The sequence below is a fragment of the Neodiprion lecontei genome, chromosome 2 (assembly GCF_021901455.1).
Source record: "Neodiprion lecontei isolate iyNeoLeco1 chromosome 2, iyNeoLeco1.1, whole genome shotgun sequence".
In the NCBI taxonomy this organism is placed as follows: Eukaryota; Metazoa; Arthropoda; class Insecta; order Hymenoptera; family Diprionidae; genus Neodiprion; species Neodiprion lecontei.
The window spans coordinates 14,219,361-14,242,301 of NC_060261.1; the positions used below are offsets into that span (position 1 = coordinate 14,219,361).

Consider the following 22,941-nt stretch of genomic DNA (forward strand, 5'->3'; position numbering starts at 1 on the left):
ATTTATGGAGAATGTGGTAGTTTGTCATCAATAATCGTGTACAACCGAACTACTAATATAAATTTGATTTATTTGCTCTGTGCAATCAGCGTTTATCGTGAACTTGAGATTTCTGTATCTCAGAGTAACTTTAGCATTTTCTCATAGATTTTTGGTTGGCTAATAAATGGCCTTTTTAGGAAATTGTATTGTAATGGGAAAGGCATGTACAACTGGTATATGTATAAAGTATACAGAGTGATTATCTATCGACAGAATGGCCCGTCGTCTGCTATGGTTTAACGCGCATGCGCTACAAATCAATAGCAGATGTTTGCCAGGGCGGCCAACCGTCACAAACATAGCCTCAAAAATTTTGACAGCTGTCGGTATTGAATACAACTTTCAGTGACAACTGTCAAAAGTTTTGAGGTTATGTTTTTGACGGTCCGCCGCCCTGGCAAACAACTGCTATCGAATTTTAGCGCATGCGCATTCAACTATAGCAGACGACAGACCATTATGTCGACCGATAATCACTCTATATATCGTAAAATTTATGTGAAATATGAACATAACCTCGAAACACGCGCACCTTACTATAAGTTTACCGTGATAAGTCGTATTCTACTAATGAATCTTGGGTCCATTGATTCAGTAAATGTATAGTAATTCGGTATATCGGAAATAATTCAGCACAAGTGTTCCTAATAACCTTCATATTTTTTAAGATGCCACCATTGAAAACGCAACATTGATATTTTAATAATGAAGAAACTTAGGTTCACCTTTAGACAATCTATAAGCAAACAACTTAAATAATAATAATCTGTTGTAAAGTTTATTTTGACGTGTGAAGTTTGAAGGTACACAAGGGATACTTTAGTAGAAATTTAACAACGATATTGAAATGCTCTTACCAAAAAATCACGTTGCTTGAACAAATCAATTGTAGTAGCTTGTCATAGAAAGGCTGCTCTTTAAGATAACATCAATTTCGTGTTAAAATCTTGAAAGCATTCTGTTTTATAACAATTATAACCAAAGATCGGAAAATTGTCCCGAAGTAAAACAGTCTCTCTTATGTACACGCTGAAATTTCGTGACTGGATTCCGAAAAATGGTATTCCTTAGATCCGTTTGCCTTCGGTCGGTCAGATGCACGGTGTCGACGGAATATGCGATGCCGATTTTCCCCCTGCAGGCAATGCGCAGCCACGGGGTGAAAATAATCGAGGAATCATACGTCGTCCTTGACCTATTATCGTATTCCGCTCGAATCCTTTTTATATGCCAAGATTTCTTTATACGAAATAAAAGAGAGGAAAAGATACGGGGACAAGAGGAGGACTTTGTACGGGCTGGAAGTAAACTGAGACATAGAGAATCATGTCGTGAATTTCCAGACGCTCTGACGCCACCTAAATAAACCACCACCGGTACATCATTCACGTCGCACGCCTTGCGCAATGCAGCGTTAGGTCTGGTTACATTAAAGCGAAGGATTGAAACGGCCAACAAAAAACATTTTGTTTTTTTTTTCTAGTAACAATTATACCGCCGTTTTTCCCAATCTGAATTGGGTTCCTTAAGAATCATTGTGGCGATCACTGATTTCAATGTGATATTCTAACCATTGCACACATACAATGACTACAACGGATGAATCGAAACTGGGAATTGTAGATGGGCATGATAAAAAGAGAATACAATTTATACTCCGCAAATTTGCCTCTTCCGTTCGGTATTTAACATTCTATAGGTAGATGGATCGATGGAACAGGAGAAAAGTGAATGATTCAAGTGACGAGGCAACGACTCTTAGAACGAGGTCACTCGGCCTCGGAGTCGGCTCGAATGCATTGCAGCATTAAGCGAACCTCAAAAGAAAGCCAAGAATCTCTTGACTGTTGCAGACTCCTCGGCTTGCGTATAATAACCCAATTGTACTCGAAAGTATGCTCTCGTTCCAGTTGGCGCGCAAACCTGTGCGATGTATAGTTACGCGCCATTAGAGTCAGATGAACATATAGACTGGAATGAATTGTGGATATATTCCTCCTATAGTCCATAGTGTACGTGGATTCGTTGCATAACGTATACATGCACAGTGCACACTTATTGCGCAAGATGCATCGAGATAGAAAATTTACCGCAAGTTTAATTGGATGAGAATTATATTCATTCTTAGACTCGACTTCGGCCATGCAACGCTATGTGGACATAGGAACAGATCAAAGATAGCGTCCAAGTCTTCTGTGATGATCAGTACGCGACTGACTTTCATGATCGATGTGTCAATTTCTCATGAACGACGGATCACATACCTCACAAGACTACCTAAGTCACATATGCAAATGTACATATGCATGTACTTACGAACTTTTATCGTCCTGAAAACACTTGTCATATGAATTTACGACTTGAATAATCTCACAATACCGCACCGATTTATCTGCGAATCATCGCATTCTTCAATCCGTGTAGTAGAGCATACGGAGAGACAACGATTATGATTAAAAGATTAAACGTTCGACTGCGCATCCGTAAGCCTTGTCGGATTTGCATGCAGGCTGGCCACCGTAATTAGTTACAATTAACTGCCAAACGCGAATTATGAAGGTTGTATCGGTGATGTCACTTTTTTTTTTTTTGTAAATGAAACAGATTTCAAATAATCGATGTTATAGTGATTCGCGCAGGCTTGGCCAAACAGTTATTGTTTACTCATTGAATAATAATGACTGCTAAGAGTCATGAAACGATGTAAAATTCAATTTGCCCCTTGCCGCGGATGAATTTGACGTCTCATGATCCGTTTCGAGTAAATTGCCACGCTTTCTGCCTTGCAAGGAAAATATTTCCACGGTACGATCTCGTCGACCAATAGAGTTCGATTATCTTGCGCATACGTAGTCGATCATTCAGACTGGTTGTTTTTATAGATCTTCATGCATCAGTGAAGACATCGTATCGATTCCTCGTTTCGGATTATCACTTGTGAAAACCTTTATACCAATCACCAGCGATGATTAACCGAGGTTATTATTATCGGTGATCATATCATTGGAAATGCTTTGTTTCAATCTGAAAGAACCGCAGGAAAATATGTATTTTAATATTGAAAATGAGAAGTCTTAAGATTCAGTTTATCTCTGTACCTTACTTATCTGCAGTTAGAACTTCAAAATTTGCCAAAGACGAGGCATTGTCATCACGGTTGGTAAGAATTCAATACCAGATTCATGGCCCTTGGACGAGGGAAAATTTACGTATCATTTCAATTGCTTTACCGTATTTCCATCCCGCTTCACCCTCTTACTTCAGTCCTCGCATATTCTCAATTACTTTGCCTTTAGGTTAATACCATTCCAAGCCGTGCCAAGGCTCCATTCTTCAATCCAATAAAACTAAGACGAATGAATTATATTCTTTTATGCACCCCCTACTCGTCTCTCTTTCTCTCTCTCTCTTTCTCTCATTTTCTCGACTCTTCGCATGCCGTAGCAGGCTATTACAGCCCTATTGCTTTTAAAGGAAAACTTTGAATGTCGTCGCAACGCCTTTTCTCCTCGCCTTTTGACGTCGAATATCAGGTATACCTATAATACGCATATATATATGAAAATCGAGATGAGAGAAATCTTTGTAGTCGAAGCCAGGTGTAAAGATTAGCCTTAGCGGTGGTTGGCCTCAGGCTTCTTTGTGCGTTACCTATCATAATTTGTATAGTAATTCGCACTCGAAAATTTATGGTACAAGATGTCGAAAGTTCGGATTTCGACGAGGCGGCAATTACACGAAACAGAGGATTATGCCAATGAGTTACGGTTTGATCGGTTCTAGCATCGACGTGTGTGTGGCGCCATATATATAGTTAGAACATCGCATGAAGGTAGAAATTTAATAATTAATCTGTAACGAATTATGCTCAAATTTTCGAGTTAGGGATATACACTTTGTGGTTTTTAGAAGACTTTGTCTTATTGAACGGGAAATATAGAAAAGAATCTGAGTAACGAAACATCCCAGAGCTGGTTTGAATCAGGGATGATCCATTTAAAGAAAATCTAAATCCTGTAAAACGTATCCTATGTATACGTGATGATGATACTTTCGATAAATAACCGGGATCCTTCTTATATATACTTTAGTTTTAACTATCGGTAGAATAAATTTTCAACTAAACTGCACTGACGGTTTAAATCATCAATAGGTATCTATGTAAATATATTTTACAACGTTGGCAGATTTTTTGCACACTTTGCAACGCGCTAGTCGTTGAAGCATGGGGGAGAGTGATATTAATAGATGACCGTGCTCTACTTATTACCCGACAAACGATCATTGCGCCACAGGAAGCTGTCGTTTCTAGGCTAGATTAATTTTCATCTTATTTGGAGCTACGCCTGGAAGACAAATCCACTTTCTTTGGTAGATGATCGCGCGTTGTTGGAATTATGTGACACCGAACAACCGACTTTAAGGAAAATAAATAGAAACGGAGGAGCTTTTCCGGCTCTGGTACACACGTTCGTTGAAGGAAAATTAGTAAAAGGTGAAGAAAAAAAAAAGTAGTACCGAATAAAAGACACTTTCTCTGATACTTGTTCGATGCTTTATAGTCGTTCGGAACCCGCACATTGCTCCTCCGTTTGTTTTGATGCGGCGTGATGCTATTTCAGTATACCGCTTCAACCACTTTATGGAGTTTACTGTACCGAGGTATGTGTACGATGATGTAACGTGTACAATAGTTGCTCAAGTTTATACGTTTCCTGTATTCCGCGCAGCGTTCCACGATCATCTTCCGAGATTCTCGCAATCGAATTGATATTTTCGTTAACGCTCCTCCGATCTTCGTGTCGTGAGTGACTCTTCTCTCGCATACATATGGCCAGTGAATAGTCCATATAGCGGAGACGAGCGATTAACCAACCAACCAACCGCGTGGGTGGGTCAAGAGAAACGGGAAATCTTGAGTGGAATGCGTGGCTCTTAATTTATTTACCTTGAAATTTTTTCATTCATCTCTTCTATTTTTTTTTTTCTCTATTCATCCATGTATCTATCTTATATCTGTTCATAGTTTCCATCTCTCTTTTTCAACAGACTTACGGCTGCAGCCGGCGGCCCGCGTTTGCGTAAAAAAAAAAAAATACTTGGCGCCATCATACATATTCAATAAAAATGTTAATTAGATTTAGGCATTTGTCAGAAAGCTTTTCTAACTGCGCCATCAATTTCGTTGCCACATACCTACTCTTTACTCGTTTGACACTGCATATATTCTAAAACCAAGTTTTTACTCAATTGTATGAATTGATATGTTTTTTTTCGTACCCCTGCATTGCGTTCGTTTGCGATCGTTGCGTTCTTGCCACGCCATGTAAATGTAAAACTAATTTTTTGTCATTTCGTAATACGATCATGAACGTGAATTATAACGAAGATGTTAGGTACTGGTTTCATGATTAGACCTATTTTAGATCGGCGCCTGTATCACGTGTGTCCATTAAACTGTTTCATATTAGGTCAACTGCTATTCTTTTCGAAGCGTGATAGGATTTTTAGCTAAAAACATATTACCCAAATTTGAAATTGTCTAATATCGCAAGTTTTTATAATAATATGTTCCAACACACGTTTTTCAGTCAAGGTGTCACATCGCAGTCCTACCTTTACCGACCGAGCAAACTCACCCTTTTTCTTCCTATATTAAATAAAAAAACGAACGGAAAGGGTTAAAATTTTGACGGTGCATCGCTCTTTCGTAGTGGAATTGAGGAAAGTTACTCATATTCAGAAAATCTTGGAAAAAATGTGTGCTTTTTTGACACATGTTACTATTTACACGTTTTTAGTTATGAACTTGTTTATTTAATGTAGGAAGGAAAAGGTGGGGTTTGCTCGGTCAGTGATGGCAGAACTGCTACATTACCTTAAGCCCTATGGTATACCTAATTCCTGGATGTGTCGTAAAGTACCTGATGAATTTTCCACCACCGTAACAAATTCCCGATCATAGACAACAACCGTGTACATGGAAAAATCATCGAGGAAGACCGTTTTATTTCGACTCGAACGGAATATTGGTCGGCGAAATATATTGTCGTTGTTGGGTAGAGCGGAGCAAAAGGATGTGCCCCGATGCTGCGATCCGGTCTCGACTCGTGGCTTGCGGCTCGCGGCATTTTGTCCCTGGGTTTGGTCGCCATATAAGGACCCGCGGGCTCATTCCTGCATTGATGAGGTCTCGTGTCCGCCCCGCGCTACCAGAGATATTGCAACGCCCATTTCGTATCGAAACATTCGATGGTCTCCAACATAAAAGAGGCCGCTCAAATCTCTCGGCGCGTCGCGTTGTATAAATTCAGTCAGCAGAGCTACTGCGTACTTGATCTCGATGCTTCGGACTCGCCGAGGGTACAAGTATTAAAAATTTACGAAACTAAGCGCGATCAAAATTGCCACCACAAAATGTACAGGCATCAAACTTGACGGAAATTATTTTTAACCAGAGCTTGATTCTCATCCTAAGAGCAAATGTACAGCGAATAACGAATTATTTCACGTCACGTTGGCAATATTTTGCTAAATTCACCTCACGTATAAATCGCGTTATCTAGACGACCACGTTTCCAATTAGTTCGATTTTAATTCGTGAAAAAGTTTTTCTCAAGTTCTGAAATTGAGATTTCGCGTACAAATTTTTTTTTTTCATTTTATTCAGGATACATCACCGACGTTTGCGTACTGTGATTTAAAAATAAAGAAAAATTAGGATACGGCCATACGCCGTCAAGTATTACGTACTTCAAGCACACATTCCTTCAATATTTGCGTCGTCCACTTTTACACAATGATTTATTAATCATCATTAATTAGTAATTCAGGAAAATAATATGGTCGTTTGTGTTCGGTAACAATTGTAATAATTATTTCCGAGAATTGTGGTGAGATATGGAAAAGAATATTGAAAAATTATCTTACAAAATAGCATTTTATGAATTGACCAGTATCAATATCTTTTCTAAACAAAAAAAAAAATGTTGCAAATAGCTTCCGTACTTGAGATACGATGTTATTGAACCAAATTAATTTATACGATATTGTTCCACTCAACCGCCGGTATTGTATAATACGCCACGAATTTGCTCGTACCACGGTATGAGATATTTCACTGTGACCGAAACGCGTTTTTTTCTGTTTTTGTTTATCTCGTTACTTGTTATTAACTCGAACGGAGCGAGTGGTTGGGTATCTTAAAAACGACGGGTTTCCGTCCAGCCCTGAGGAACAACGATCCCGTTTCAACGTGATTTACTGGCGTGAAGGCTCCCATTTCATTCGACGTACATCCACGCAGTGCATTGCCAAATTGAAATTACTAGACAACCCTGCTCCACCTACGGTAGTTGGACAGCTCGGCCCACCGGCTGCTCGCAATGATATAATCGCAATTGTTAAACCAATTTCGTTAATTTGTTGAAATTGATTCTAATCGGTCTAATTGGCTCAGTGAACACTCGCCTGCGCCGTTCGCATAGGAGTGGATTATACTCCTCTCAGCTTGATTCCCCCGCGTACTTGAATCGCTTATACACGCACTACACAAAGAGGGTGATGATAAGTAGACGTAGCAATAATGGGACGTTAATTACTAGGGCGAAAAGTGAAAATCTTGTCCTTCCTTCAAACAATTTGAAAGAATGTCGAAATCAGGGTAGAATATCCAGAATTAGGGTCATACAGGAAATTCGAATATTGGAACGTTTTCACGGTCCATGTATTGATTGCGGTGGTCGAGTTCCAGTATCAACGTACCGCCTGACAGGGAACAGTAAAGATGCAGGGTGGTTCGAATTTGGCCATTTTGGTTCCGTATGTGACCATCGAGCAATCCATTTGTGACCATATCAGTTACAAAAAATAAGGGTGTGGCAGTATATCGTAGAAGCATATTTCACGAAATTTGACAATGGTAAAAATTTGTGGTTTTCCAAATTTGCGGAGATTAAAAATAAACAACCGATCGCAATATCTTGATTATAAAAACAGATACCTTTAGTAGGCATACGTATACAGGGTGAATTGATAACGACTGAACTGTCCATTATTTGTTACAATTTAATGCGCATGCGCTACAATCCGTAGGCAGTTGTTTGCCAGGGTGACCAACCGTCATGAACGTAACCTCAAAAAATTTCACAGTTCCCTCTGGCAGTTGTGTTTAACACCGACAGCTGTAAAAATTTTTGAGGTTACATACGTCGCTGCGAATTGTCGTCTATATTTATGAGGGTTTATTGCCTTGGCAAACAATTGCTCTCTAACTATAGCGCATGCGCATTAAATTTCAGTAGATGACGGGCCATTGAGTAGTCTGAAATTCAGCCTGTGTGCATAGAGTGAGCGTTAAAAAAATACGAATCAAAACGATAAACATTCTCACGTTGCACTGCAGCGTTGCGGTATCGAATGCACAACTTCTAAACCCATACATGTATGCAAAACTGGGCAAATTTACAAGTGAAACTTTGCAATCCTTTTGTTATTCCGCACAGCGTGCGTTTCGTTGCACGCAACATCAAATCGTCATGAGGTTTACCTACCCGGGAGTATACTTTTTTCTTTGTTAGAAAAACAGTTCGCCTATGGACGAAGGGTAGCGGCGCGCGACGGTGAAAATCACGGCACGTTTTCCTCGGGACGCGGGTACCTACGCGATGGAACTCGCCAAGTCATTTCGCCAAGTGACCGATCACGATCGCCATATCAAATTGGCGACCAATCACGTGCAAACCCCCCCCCCCCCCCCCTTCCCAAACCAAGTTGCGCGACGATTGTTTCTAACGAAGTCGACGTGCAAACTTCGGAATGCGGTCGTCTTGAGCGAACTTCTTCCTAACTAGCGGTCCACCTCTTGTTTTCTCCCTTCCCCGTTAAATCTTTATTTCTTTCTTTCCTATCTTCATGCGCAGGGAGATAAATATTTCTGTACCGATGTCCTTGGGTCCATCTGTTATTTTATTTTACATATATTATCCATACAAGTGCGTGCGATACAGTGATCAATTGGCGTGATGACGACTTGGAATACTCATCATTCATTCAACAGTCACGCAAATGACGAATAGTATAATAAACGGATCGACGGAGCATTGCGACACTTGGGGGTATTAATACCCATATCATATGCGTTCGACTGTCAGATGTACGTACATACGTACCCTTTATATTATATTTAGGTATGTATGTACGTACATATCACGTAGGCGTAGCTGAAGATACGATAATGCCCTACATGGTCGCCGGGAGAGGATTTCGTATTCGTACATACGTATGTACATACATACATTCGATTCTTTGTACTTTGTGCATACGTGCGTACACGTGTACCTATGTATATATGGATACACAAGCGCACACGCGTGCGATATGAATGCCTCCCTGAGAATTGCGTCTCGCGTCTCGTGTTTCGTTTTTCTTTCTTTCATCTTCCCGCGTCGACTCGTTCGCGCTGGAATACGAATGGTAATATAATTAAACGTTGCGTATCGCGATGTGATGCTATTGGTAACCGCTGGCAGGAATAACGTATTGTTATTACTATTTACTCATTATCATTATTAGCGCCTGTACAATTCGTTAATTTCAATATTACATATGTGCAAGAATTATAACGGTCCTTCACATGTTCGAAGCGATCGTTTCCAAGATTACTCAATCACGCTTAGCGGCTATCAAATATATAAAAAAAGGTGCATTAGATAGGCAAATATCTAATTTTACTATTTCTTATTTTCGTTATATGCGTGTATACAAGTTTTCTGATTTTTCATCTTTTCTCTAAGAAGTCGGCGTTTAAATTTGAACAGCCTTAATTACAAGTCACTGAATCTTTAACGTGACGCACCAAATTATTCTGCAACAAAAGTAATGGTTATACTACAGTACGAAGACCTTGAAATCTCAGTCAAAATGACAGAAACATTCGCCCATAAATCCGTCCTCGAGGAATTAACTTTTAATGACGTTTATGCCGAGTATACCTGCTATTGCAGTTCAAACATTGTTTAAATTGCTAGACACCTCGATGGTTTATAGCAAAAAGGGTGAAAGAAGTGCGAATTACTATGGTGGAAAGTATTGTTCGTGTTTAAAAAATTCAAATTATCATTTATTTCTACAAGGCGTTTTGTTCGAAGCCCTTCGTGGCGATGATCGTCGAAAAACTCTGTATAGCAGTTGAGCCCCGAAAACCTAATTGGTACAATTACTTACCTGTCTCCGGGCGGCACCCGCGAATATTTTCAAACCGTTTTCTTCCTTCATTCTATCTCGCGCTCCAGCATCTCCCTCTTTATTTCTCTCTCCAGCGCCTGCGAAATTTCGCCGAGCTTCTTCGCGGCCCTTTCTCTCCGCAAAGAATCTGCCATGATGCTCCTGCCTGCTGGCGAAGTCGAAGCTCCCTTCTGAGAATCCCGCAGCTTTGACGCAAGAAAAAGCGTGTCGTTTTCTCTCAAGTAGAACAACATCTACGTAATGACACATTCCACTACGTAGGTTTATCATGCGCTAAATTAATTAAATCCGTTTTGCGTGTCTGGGACGCGGGGATAATTCTTTAGTCATAGTACAATGGGGGATTTTCTCTCATACCATACGGATTATTCTCTTCGCTTAGAATTTTGTGCACCTCACATCCTTGAGCGTTCGGTACAACTTGGGTCCTTTACGCGTGTACAATGTACTATAGAACATTCCAAACCCGACCATCTTGTGCAAGTACATTGAATAAATTTTCAAGCATGCCAATTAATTAGTGTGTTTCAATTAGGAAAATATTTGCGTCCTTGAACAAGGTCTAAACATTAGTTTTTACCGTGGAAAATAAACTTCCGAAGTACAGGATTCGTTGCTCCAGTCTAAGACGTGGCTCATTAAGTGCGTGACTTTTTCCCCAGTTTAATAACATGTAAAAAAACATGCAGGTTATTCCAATCTGTACAAAATAATCTTGAGTACTTTCTTATATCTATATAATAATATAATATATAAAGTCGTCATTCCAAAGGCTATGGAAGCAAATGTATTGTAATATTTATATTAAAGCGAAGCCAGTCCAAATGCTAATTACACGGTTAGTTTGGAAACTTTTGCGAAAAAAAATTGGAAAAAGTGTAGTTCTGTACACATTATATAAATAGGAAAGAGTGACATGATATGAAGCACGCATCTCGTAGACTTGAGCTGATAAATTTTATACTTCGGGAAGATTTTTAGCTTGGCAAGAAGTGACGTTTAGACCTTGTTTCAAACACAAAAATAGCTCTAATTTGAAAGATTCTAATTTCAACTGTGCAAATTTCGCCAGGACTTTTGTAATTTTCAAGAAGATTTGCAGGATTAAGTGGATTGCGAAAAGGAAGGGATTTGTTTTTCAATCAAATAAGTTCCAATTTATCGACGAGCCAACGAAAAATTCCCCGAGGAGCGAATAAAGTATCATATAAGGAACTGATTTCCGTTCCAGTGAAATCTTTGCCATTTAATCCTCTTTACCCCCGGGCTTTCATCGTCCTACATGTATAAAGATCCTTCGTTCGAAAGTCGTGCCACGTGTCAATCTCAGATAATACAAAGCACCGTGTCAGATAAATTCTCACGAGGACTTCTAGCAAGAACCAACTGCGATTGATTTCCTTGTAGGCGTTTCGATAGGTTTAATTCATAATTAGAAGCATGCTCACAATCAATGCACTTAGACATATCAATGTGTAACAACAAGCAGACATTTGAGGCAACCGAAAAACTGCACGGATACTATTCGTACAGTTGCTGAAAAATTCTGGTACAATCGGAATCTACCCATCTAAGTAACTATTTAATGTGAGTATAGGTATCGCATAACACATTTTTACATCCAAATAACACCTTAGCAACAATTGTTCGCTGCACTAACATCAAATTGTCGCAATTGCAGTTGCAACAAAATATAGCATATATACGAATGATGATAATCGGAAAGAACAAATGTCTCCCGATATGCAAGTTAAAACTACGGTGGATATGCGGTGATATTATCATCACGAAAATCGTGATCCGATAAATTATCCGTGAAACTTGATCCAGATGACACGATAGTTCCCTACTCTTAGGCTCCGGTGTAATCAGCTACCGTTGAACGGATCCGACAGAGAGCGGAAGGGGATGCGGGGATGCGTGTGCGTGATATTCTACAGAGGCGCGTGAATGAGCCTTGTATATCTACACCTATATAAGGGGCGCAACACTGCTGGCTTAATTAAATGAGGGCTGGTTATCCATACATCATCCGCAAGATAAACAGGAAGAGGAGGTTGCGGAAGCTGAGGATCGGGGAGGAAGGCGAAAGTGAGAGAGTGCCCGATCGGACAACCATTGCGCCACCCTGCAGAAGGATGGTCCGGGTGGTCGAGTGGCTCAGGGAAATTCATAATCCTAGCTTTGAGGATGCGCCGGAACCCTTAACCCAGATTAATGGGCACCAATGGTATCTCGGTGAGCCGCGGATGGACGAATGGATACACTATTACACTATCGGTCAATTCCCTGAAACAACTCGAATGGCCATTGCTTGGCTTGCGGTGTGCAAACGGTTCAACCGCTGTCTCCGTAACATAACGAGTCGCCAAAAATTGTTGCAGTTCGTGCGAGGGGCGAATCATTATATAAGAATCGCGTAGACTGATTACGATTACAAATATCATAAATTGATTAGAATGATTACAGTGATTATAAAAATATTGCTGACTTTGCAGCAATGTTATAAGGGTTATACCAGGATTACAAAGGATTACAAACGTTGGCAGCGATTACAAGGATTACAAAAAATTACAAACATTATACGAAAGATGCACAGGGATATTGGAAACGATTACAAACGGATACAGAGATTTCAAGGAATACAAAAAATTACAAAATTATAGCAAGATTACAAAAAATTACAAACAATTACAGAGATTACAGTGATTACAAGGAATTACAAAAAATGCAAGAATTAGAAAATATTACAGGGATTACTTGGAAGATTACACACTTTGGAAGAAAAATATTGTAGTTTTTAATTCCCTTGTGATGAATATATGGATAGTTTTTTGAAGTAATTGTGGCAAGATTTACAATACTGATAATAAGAGTTACAAAATCTCTTATGCTCAGGTAGATCTACCATAATTGATGTACATAGATTTCGCTACAAAAAAGCGCTGTTCATATATTCACCACAGGAGATGTAAAATCTGTAATGTTTTTTTTTTCCGTGCAGAGATTACAGAGATTACAAAGATTACCTGAGATTACATGGGGGTTGACAAAAGATAACAGATAGTAGACAGGATTACAAGATACACAAAAGATTACAAAGAATACATGACATTATATGTAACCTGTGTAAACGAGATTACAACAGTTCAGATTCGTGGGTGCAGGTTTCGCCATTCACCAAGTCTTGAAAGTTCTTTGTCTCTGACAGTTTCGCCAATTGTTTATCATTTTTGGCTGAATGATATTTTGAGCAACCGAATGAATGAATGATTCCAAGTGATTAAATCTTTGCGTCCTCGCAAGATTTTTGTCCAAAATTTTAGATCTTTGAACGATTTTGAAAAAACTCGTAATGAAATACGTCAGTACTATCTTGCAACACGCCTTCAAGTTTATTCGATCATTTTTAATGATTTACTCGCTCAATTTGACCGTAGAGTCTACAAGCTGGTATCGCGACGATCCATATGCAAATGTGCGTATAACAGTAGTCGAGTTGTTGGTTTATGATGAAACAAAAAGGTGATAGAATTACTTCTGTCATTGAGTTCGCCGAAACTAAATTCACACCCCACGTTATCGTATAACGAAATTTTAGTTTGATAAGTGGAAAATGAAAATGTGCGTAATTCGCTCGGTGAAAGTTGAATTGCTAATTAAAACTGCCTACATCTCGAAGTGTAGTAATTGAATTTGAAAAAAAAAATGTCCTTGTTAGGGAAATTGACAGAAGTTAATTATTCATCCCATGTAGGAAATAATAAGATTGAGAGACAATTTTCATACAAAATTCTAACTTGGAATTATACATAAGTTGGCCGCTTAATTACCGCCCGCGAAACTCAACAATAATTATACACCACGTTCCGAGTAACACTAAATGGTTAATTTGGAGGTTAAAAGTTTCAAGCGCTGAACCGAAATCTTAAGGTGGCTTTTAATTTATGGTAAGTGGAATCGGAACCTCTGGGACGACGACGACGCAGGCAGGATGGGGTGCAGAGTGAATTTAACGGTAACACGACCGCGATGGCGGTCGGTCCGCGGTCGGCTTCAACTCTCAAGGAGATCTCTATTGTTGTAGCACCGAGACGATCAATGCGGTATACTTACAATTCACGCGAGTATACCAGGGCCAGCTGAGTGCTTATTGAGTTGAAATTAACCCAGGCATAGGTACCGTCCTCTCAGTTAGGCTACAGAGTGAATTTATAACGACCGAATGGCCCGTCGTCTGCTAAAATTTAATGCACATGCGCTACGGTTCGCGAGCAGTTGTTTGCTAGGGCGACCAACCGTCATAAATTTAAACGACAGTTCGCCGCGACGTGTGTAACCTCAAAATTTTTGGCAGCTGTCGGTGTGAACTGTCAAATTTTTTGAGGTTAAGCTCACGACGGTTGGCCGCCCTGGCAAAATAAAAACGTTCTTGGATTGTAGCGCATGCGCATTAAATTGTAGCAGACGACGGACCATTCAGTCGTTAGCAATTCATCCCGTATTATATCTATATACACCCGGTGAAATCGATTCTACCACTGATAGCTGTAAAGCCAGATATATCTAACTTACGGATCAAATGTCCCAATACCGTCTCAATGATGTTTATATATACAGTATACATTGTAAGAAGAATACGGTGTGGATTGTTATAGACTATAATCCAGTGTCAATCAAACATTATCTGATATTGAATTTCCGTATTTGGTCTCAAATGCGAGGAATGTGGGAATAGTAATACGTGTCGAACAACCACACATTTTTTTGACAATTTTCGGGACGTGAGGAACTTTTCTGAATTCCGCTATGAAAGAGCGTCAGTCGAAATCTGAGCCCTTTCCCTTCATTAGTTTATTTAATACAGGCAGAAAAGGGGTGAGTTTGCTCGGTCGGTAAGGGTAGGACTGCTAAATGGCCTTAAGGCATAGCGAAGCTGAAAAGTCTGAGCTTTCGTTACTTCGGCAAATCAGAGCGAAAGGAAGCAGAGAATACTGGAAAAAAAAATGGTTTAAAAAAAAATGTCTGTTTGATCTCGGATTCATACCCCATCATACACCGCGGGCGGTGCGGCGTGCACTTGTAGCTGGTATAACGTGTACGTATTTCACTCTTTGCAGAAGGAAACTGTGCACCGCATCGCGTCGTACCCACCCTGCAGTGTCACGTACACATGATTCCTTTGTAAGAATTTACCAGGTGGCTCTTTCGAGTTTGGAGTACGCGGGAGTAGCTACTTGAAAAGTACCAACACTAACACAGACGCGTAGGCGCCCGCGTGCAAAACCACTTGACAATTAATCCTGAAGAATCTGTAGCGGTGAAGTTGCGCAGTTCTATATAGGTACAATCTCAATAGGCTACATCCCGTGTACCCACTGAGATTATAGAGAGAATCTGATATTTTTCTGCAAAACAAGTTCACGTAGAATTAGAATATTTTTTGTAACATTGTAACATCATGGTATTGTAATGCAGTAATGTGTATTTTGTCAATTTTGCGTTAACATCCTAAACGTCTGTATCGGATATATGGAATGCTTCAACCCTGAAATTCACGTACAGATATATCATACTGCGCCGAAATCTTTACCAGACATCATCAATTCATCTGACTACTTTTTTTGTAAGTGAGCTAAATTATAGCAGGGTAATGTAATTCCAACCATCGATCATTGCTATTCCCATCACACCTTGTGATAAACTGCAAGGTATCTTGCAAAAGTCGCAGTAACATCAATTGTTAATGTACCAGGCAAATTGAATGGCCAATCGTGCAATATTCCAGTTGTAATATCACAATGGACTGATGTGTCAGTGGCCTCAAATAAACTATTGCCGTGATCCTCGCATTTCGTAGTAAATCGGTACCACAGTTTTAGAGTACTTTGACGGAATACATCAGTATGATTAAAATTACGGTAGTGCAGTGAGAAAAATTTCATTTGTTACAGTAACTAGAAAAATTGAGTAAAACAGGTATCGTTAAACAAAACTGTTTGAATATTGTTGGGATTACGAAAAACGAGGTACGCGTAACCATTTTGCGATATCATCGATCCTTTTTTCGTAATTGCAACGCAAAATCAGTTTGTTCGGTTTACTCTACTTTTTTAGTTAATCAAGGCTTTAACGTCAATTTATCGTTGCACAAGCGTTAAATTTTCGCAACAGTTACAAGAAAATATGGTAAGAGTGATCGTAATGAGAAAGTACAGTAACGGATGCTAGACTTTCCGGTAACAGCTACAAAACTAATTTTCATTTTATACCTAGAACTATATTTTTCGATTGTGGTAAAAAATGAAAATAGTTAAGGAGTGAGCGGTAACCGGAACTAAAAATTTCTCTCAGTGTGTAACTGGTAGTTTTTGTAGTTCCTCGTACAGAAAATATTTTACAACACTGATGTTGTAACTTCTTCAGCAACATCTTTTTTCCGTACGAAATCGTCTGGAAGCAGAAGCGATAGTCCAAATGCAGAATTAATCGTTTTGAATTCGGCGTCCGTGAAAGGACTGGAATCTCAGCCAGGATGAAATTATGTCGAAATACCTCCGGGAACCGAAAGTTCAAGTAAACCAGCTCGATGTGTAAACAGGACAGGGTGATGGTAGGAAGCATTAAACTGTTTGTCTTGAACTAACTTTAACGTACCTCCGCATCAAGTTGGCGGCTTTGCCGTTCTCTTTCTTGATGCCTGGTACCTAACCGCTTCGATCCCGCCTCTTTATATCCAGAAATCCACTTTCTGCAGACTTTGAGCATGCGTCTTCCAACCTTTTATACTTACCGCACTCAAAGCTGGTTATTTCAAGTCCGACTCGTCGCGAGCTTACGTCATTCGAATGACGCTATTGGGTTTCAGTATACGTTTGAAATAAATCGAGTCGTTAGAATTTTCATCGCGCGTAGCCCTTGTGGCAAAGTCTATCGAGGCGCAAAACGTCGACTGGTACCAAATGCAATTGAAAACTAGGATAGGCTATGAATACACGATTATACGATACGTTATCCAGTATTATTACTGAAGGCAACAAGGTGATCGCAGTCGGGAAAACCATAGATCTGTGTCCTGTGATGGAAAAATTTTGGCAAACATTTTTCATTCGAATCATTTCTCATGTTCTGCAAGTGTAGGTTACACAGACGTTACGATATTAGCTGAATTAATCTACGCCGCTCCCGTACGTTGTGAATCCCGGGCATTGACATTTGCCAAGCAGTTATTTGCAGTGAAGACGTACCATGAAAGAGGCGGCTAAGGGGTCGGTGGAGGGGGGAGGTAAATGGCGACGGTTCATTAGCCCGAAGGTACTTCTTCTGCTGATTTACATCTGCTATTTACAATTGACTTAGACATCCGACGCGTGCCTCGGGCGTTCCGGAGTCACCAAAACTATTGGATTAGACAATCTCACAAATGAATGGACTTCGTCTCGTTTTTCCACGTGTTACTTTAAATTCCGAACGTTCGTTTGAGCCGAAATTCGCACAGCCGATATCAACGCAGGTTTTTTTAAAAAGAACGTTTCCACAAATCGATCGACCATTTTATCAATCAGTAACAGTGTTGGGTACCACTAATTACTTTGTCTAATCAATTACATTAAAATTACTAATTACATTGGTAATTTGTAATTAGGAGATAGAGAAATACTAATTACAGTTTCAATATGGAATTAGGAAAGAAAAACTTACTAATTACAAATGCAATTTGTGATTAGAAAAATTTCAATTACAAATTACGAATGTAATTAGTATCAATTTTGCTTGTAATTACAAATTACAAATGTAATTATTACCGATTTTTCTTCTAATTACATATTATAAATGTAATTAGCGTTTAATTTTCTTCTAAATACAAATTACGAATGTAATTAGTGTCGATTTTGCTTCTAGTTTTGAAATTACAATTGTAATTAGCATTTTTTATACTTCTAATTACAAATTGAAATATTAATTATTAATTTTCCTTCCTTCGATTAAAAATTACATTTGTAATAATTTTAGTTCAGTTTCAAATCTTCAAACCAAGTAAAATGAATTTACCAATAATTTTTTTTCTTTCTTACTCATAAATTGAGGTTTTTAATTTCCATATTTTTTTTTTTTTTTCTACGCTCAAATTGAATTCAGCACCCTTTCCAATCAGAGCTAAAATCTGAAATAATTCTCACCCTATTTTTTCGTAATTTTATATCGATTCCAGGGGTGAGAAGTATGTATGCGTTGTAAAATAATAACCATCCTAATACTTGTGGAGATATGCTTCGGATATAGATTATGATAATACTGAGGAAAGACTGTTTACAAAATACGGCGTGAAAGTACAGATAAAAAATACACATTGGCAGAAGTTTATGCATGTGATTCAAGAGTTATTTTCAAGAAAAATGCAGAGTCGGCAGAGGCAGGCTACTCTTGGCTTTTTGCTTCCTCTACCTGACTTTCGAGGATGTGGGCGCCTCAAGTTTACATAGGTGCCAGACAACCGTACCTACTTTATGACACGGACCTTGATTCGACCCAACAAAAGCCCAGCTGGCTTAACGGTACCGATCTCAGCATCTCCCTATCTAATCGCGTGCTTTGCGGTCGGATGATTACATTAATGTTTGCGTGGGTGTGTTTCGTCTATTCATTCTTGCTGCGTATATTCGTTCTTGCGTCGCGGTCGCTAAGTGTTCAAAAACTACTAAACCACTTCTCAACTCGAATCGGCAATGTCCAAGAGACTATTACAGCGAGTCTCGAGCCGTCGACACGGAATAAATATTAAGACAAAGTTAGAGTAACGTTACTGTAACGATGCATGCTCAAGAGAAATCGGTACTTCGCATCTTTCGGATCGTCTGAAATTTGGTAAACCAACATAAACAGGACATAGTCACTTTAGGGTGGTTCATTATTCAACTTTTCTTTTCAAGGTGCCACTTGAAACATTTAGTGACAAATACTGATGAAAAAAACTGTCGTAAAACCTGGAGGAAATAGAAAAATATTTAGAGGTCGCTACCAATTATTGTGATATTTTTTATATATAGGTATATATATATATATATGTGTGTGTGTGTGTGTTAGTTTACTTTTTTCTTAACGTAGTCCAATTAATCATTGTTCATAAAAATCAGTACTGACAACAAAATAGGGACATTAAGGTGTTGCGATACTCCTCTTTCGGTAGCAAAAACTGTTATCCAAATTTCTCCGAGTCGATTAACCTTTCGGATAAAACATGAGATGAGCCAACTGTGGAATTCTTAGACGCAGTCTGCTGTTGATCGATGAACGATTAATTGGACCACTATACAAAAAAATAAACTAATATATGTATGTATATATATAGTATATATATATATATGTGGACAAGTCCGGAAGGTGTCCATTTAAAAATAAATAAAAAATATTACAGTAATTGGTAGTGACCTCTAAATATTTTCCTATATACTAGGTTTCCTTTTCCAGGTTTAAAGACAGTTTTTCTTCAGTATTTGGCACAAATTTTTCGAGTGGCACCTTAGAAAAAAACATTTAAGAAATGAACCACCCTAATATTCACATGTATTTTAGAAAGGCAACTCCTTGAGCGTCATTCGGGAATCGGACAAGTGATAATTTTTTTCTTAATGTTTTGTTACGTTAACGTTACTAACTTGAGCCTCTTGAATAAATATACAATACCTCTGCGAAGTTGAACGCGGAACGCTAGAAACTTGTATGCATATGTTATCAAATGCTCGGAGATGGGTGCATAATGCTTGTACTTATACCACCGCATGTGAAATAACAGTGCTTCCCTCCTATTGCAGTTGCTCGTATAGATGAGATGCAAACTAGACACTATAAGCTGTAAGCCTCTCGACAACTCCCGGCTTTCGCCTGGCAAAAGTCCGTCTTAAGCGCAGAGAGTAAATAGAGCTCCAAGACGTATAACGCATGTAATCAATAGCCGTAAGCTTACGTACGAAGAGCTTCTTATTTCGAAGCAACTACTTGTGAAATATCACCTTTCCGATCAATTCTGCCTTTTAACTATACTTTTTATTTGTATACTATTTGTATTAGTGTCGATTTAAAGAACTCGTTGAAATAACTTACAGGAATTAACAGTTGATTTAATCGAACATCGACTGCAGTCTGAAAAGGGGCAATTTTCCAGGATGAAAAACTGGAATGAAATTGAAAGATTCGTTCGAAAGGATGCCCTTTATCCGATGGTACGCGCAAGTTGAATATTCATGGCTTTGGTAATTGTCGTGAAAAATTCGATGATACCCGATGAGTGTGTAGGTACGCGGTAAGCTTGTCGTCTTTAATTAATAGCCTTTCCAAACCACTCGAGTCACTTGACCTAGTGCTTCGAGGTTCAAAGAACAAAACACTCGTACCACTCGAGATAATGATTAGCAAGAACACGTATCGGTACATGCCACTGAGAAGCACCGCACTCGAGGTTTGATAATGTTTCGTCACGTTTTTGTTATCCGAGATTTTTCAGTCGAGTCACCTATTCACACTCAATATTCATTCGGACAGGGTATACCAGGTATAATAGGGCAGTTTAAGCTAATGAAAATTTGGAATCGTGCCTAAATGAACGAGAATCCCGAAAGGTGGTTTCGTTGATACACCTAAACTTCGATTATTCGAAATTATTATTCTTCAACCCTAAGAAAATATAATAAAATGAATCGTTCTACTAAAAAAAAATCATGATTCACTGAATTTTTAATACCTTGTGCTGAAAATTGACCGAGTAAGTCTCAAGACACAGATATTTAAGAAAAAAAAAAATGTAGAGATGCTGTGCGACGAAAAAAAGGTATTTATTTGAGTGAGTGAAAATGAATATTTGGATTAAGAATGAAGTAACGATTTTTATAATATTTCATTATTTATCTTGAAGCAAATCAGATTATTTTGATGTTTATCATACGGAATTTGCGGTGAAGTTACTCGGGGTCATATTGGCCCCGGTGTGTCAAGTAAGGGTTAAGATTTTCTATCCGATAGAAAGAAACACAACTGGACAGAGTTACTTAGAAAAATGGCGTAAAATATCATTTCGCGAATGATGTTAATGACAATGTTGGTGAAACTTTCAAAACCAATGAACTTGCAAGACTTACGGTGAATGGCCAAACGATTCTATGTTCGTTCACCCGAGTGTACGTCAATGATTGCGGATTGATTGCAGACAATTGCAATGCTGCGAAACTATAAGTGACTCTCGAGTCCCTTCCGGCAGCGTGACGTTCTCGAATACCGTATACATACCTCAATGCATCATGCAGACCTGTAATATGTTATATCGCCGGCGTTGAATACTGCCATTGTAAACCGCAGTCGAAGATGCCTCGCATCCTGTACGCCGACGTGACGGTGCGAGCAGATCTTCTCCACGCCGTCGGGGTTGTATAGCAATAAAACATAGAAGAAGCCAAGCGAAAATAGACACCTTTGGAAAAATTGTCTAATGCCCGTATCCGAGGTTGAGACAGTGAGTCGTATTCGCTCGCTTTACCAAAGACAATTTTATTAGCTCCTGACTTCCTCTTCTTGGATACATGCAACCACCTCTTGTATGTATGCATCTCACACGATAGACAAAAAGGTATATCGAACTATTGCTCATCCTTACGACTAAAGAGCGTTGTATCATACTGTGGGAATCAATAGCTTTTTCATCTCAATATAGTTAATTTCTCTACATAATAATAGTGTAGACTTATGTGCCTTACCTGAGAAGCTAAGTGCAATAAGACATGGCCCATGCCAATCTGGAATAAATATACTTGATTCTAGAAAAACGATTAATCGATTCATTGCACATCACTATTTAAATCCAATGGTGAAAGAATGATATTCAAATCGGTTGAGCAGTTTTCGATATCATTAATAGCAAACAAATAAACAAAGAGTCTCTCCTTTCGTAATAGCAGTGTAGATGTAGCGTGTGGATAAAGTAGTGGTACGACTCGCATTGCAGGAAATAGATGAGCCGACTACGAGTCACTCGAGTGGTTCCAAGATAACAATAAGAAGAAAAAATCATCTACTTCTTTTACCTACGTTTTATGCAGAGGTAAAGAGGCCTGTATTCTTTTGTTATTTCTTACCTCCCGTTCATTCATAAGGGACCAAATCCGCAGGTAAAACTCACCCTGAATAACCAATCGGTTGCAGGAAATTCAACTCACGACATAAGAAGATTGACCTAGACTAGAGACACCCAACCTCCTTTCCCTTCCCCTCTCACTATCCCCTGTACTTAAGCCCAGCCCTTCGAGATGTCGAATGTTGGTAAGCGAGGCGTCGCTCTTTCCGAATTCGACGAGTCTCGACACTCTCCTCTCGCGGAGGAATTATCGTCGTTCATACGACTCAACGACTCTCACTCGGACAGAGAGACTCTCAGTCTGGGAGGTCCAGAAATACCTAGTTTCCTCGGGCCACACGCGGCACGCTTCTTCACGCATCACGCGTGGAATACCTATACTTACGTCCTTCTAAGTACACCCAGTGAGGCGGATTCCGTCTTGGCTTACGAATCGGCTTCACCTCATTTTTCAAAGTTTATCCAAGCACTAGATATGACAGAGTAAACTCGAGTGGGTGTAAAGTATTAGGCTCATATGTACACTTGGGGAT

General features: G+C 39.2%; 1 protein-coding gene across 1 annotated transcript in view; it reads left to right on the forward strand.

Moving 5' to 3' along the window:
- LOC107224190 (division abnormally delayed protein) overlaps positions 1–22,941 on the forward strand; it is a 66,611-nt gene that overhangs the window by 6,756 nt on the left and 36,914 nt on the right. The gene's annotated exons all lie outside the window — the stretch shown is intronic.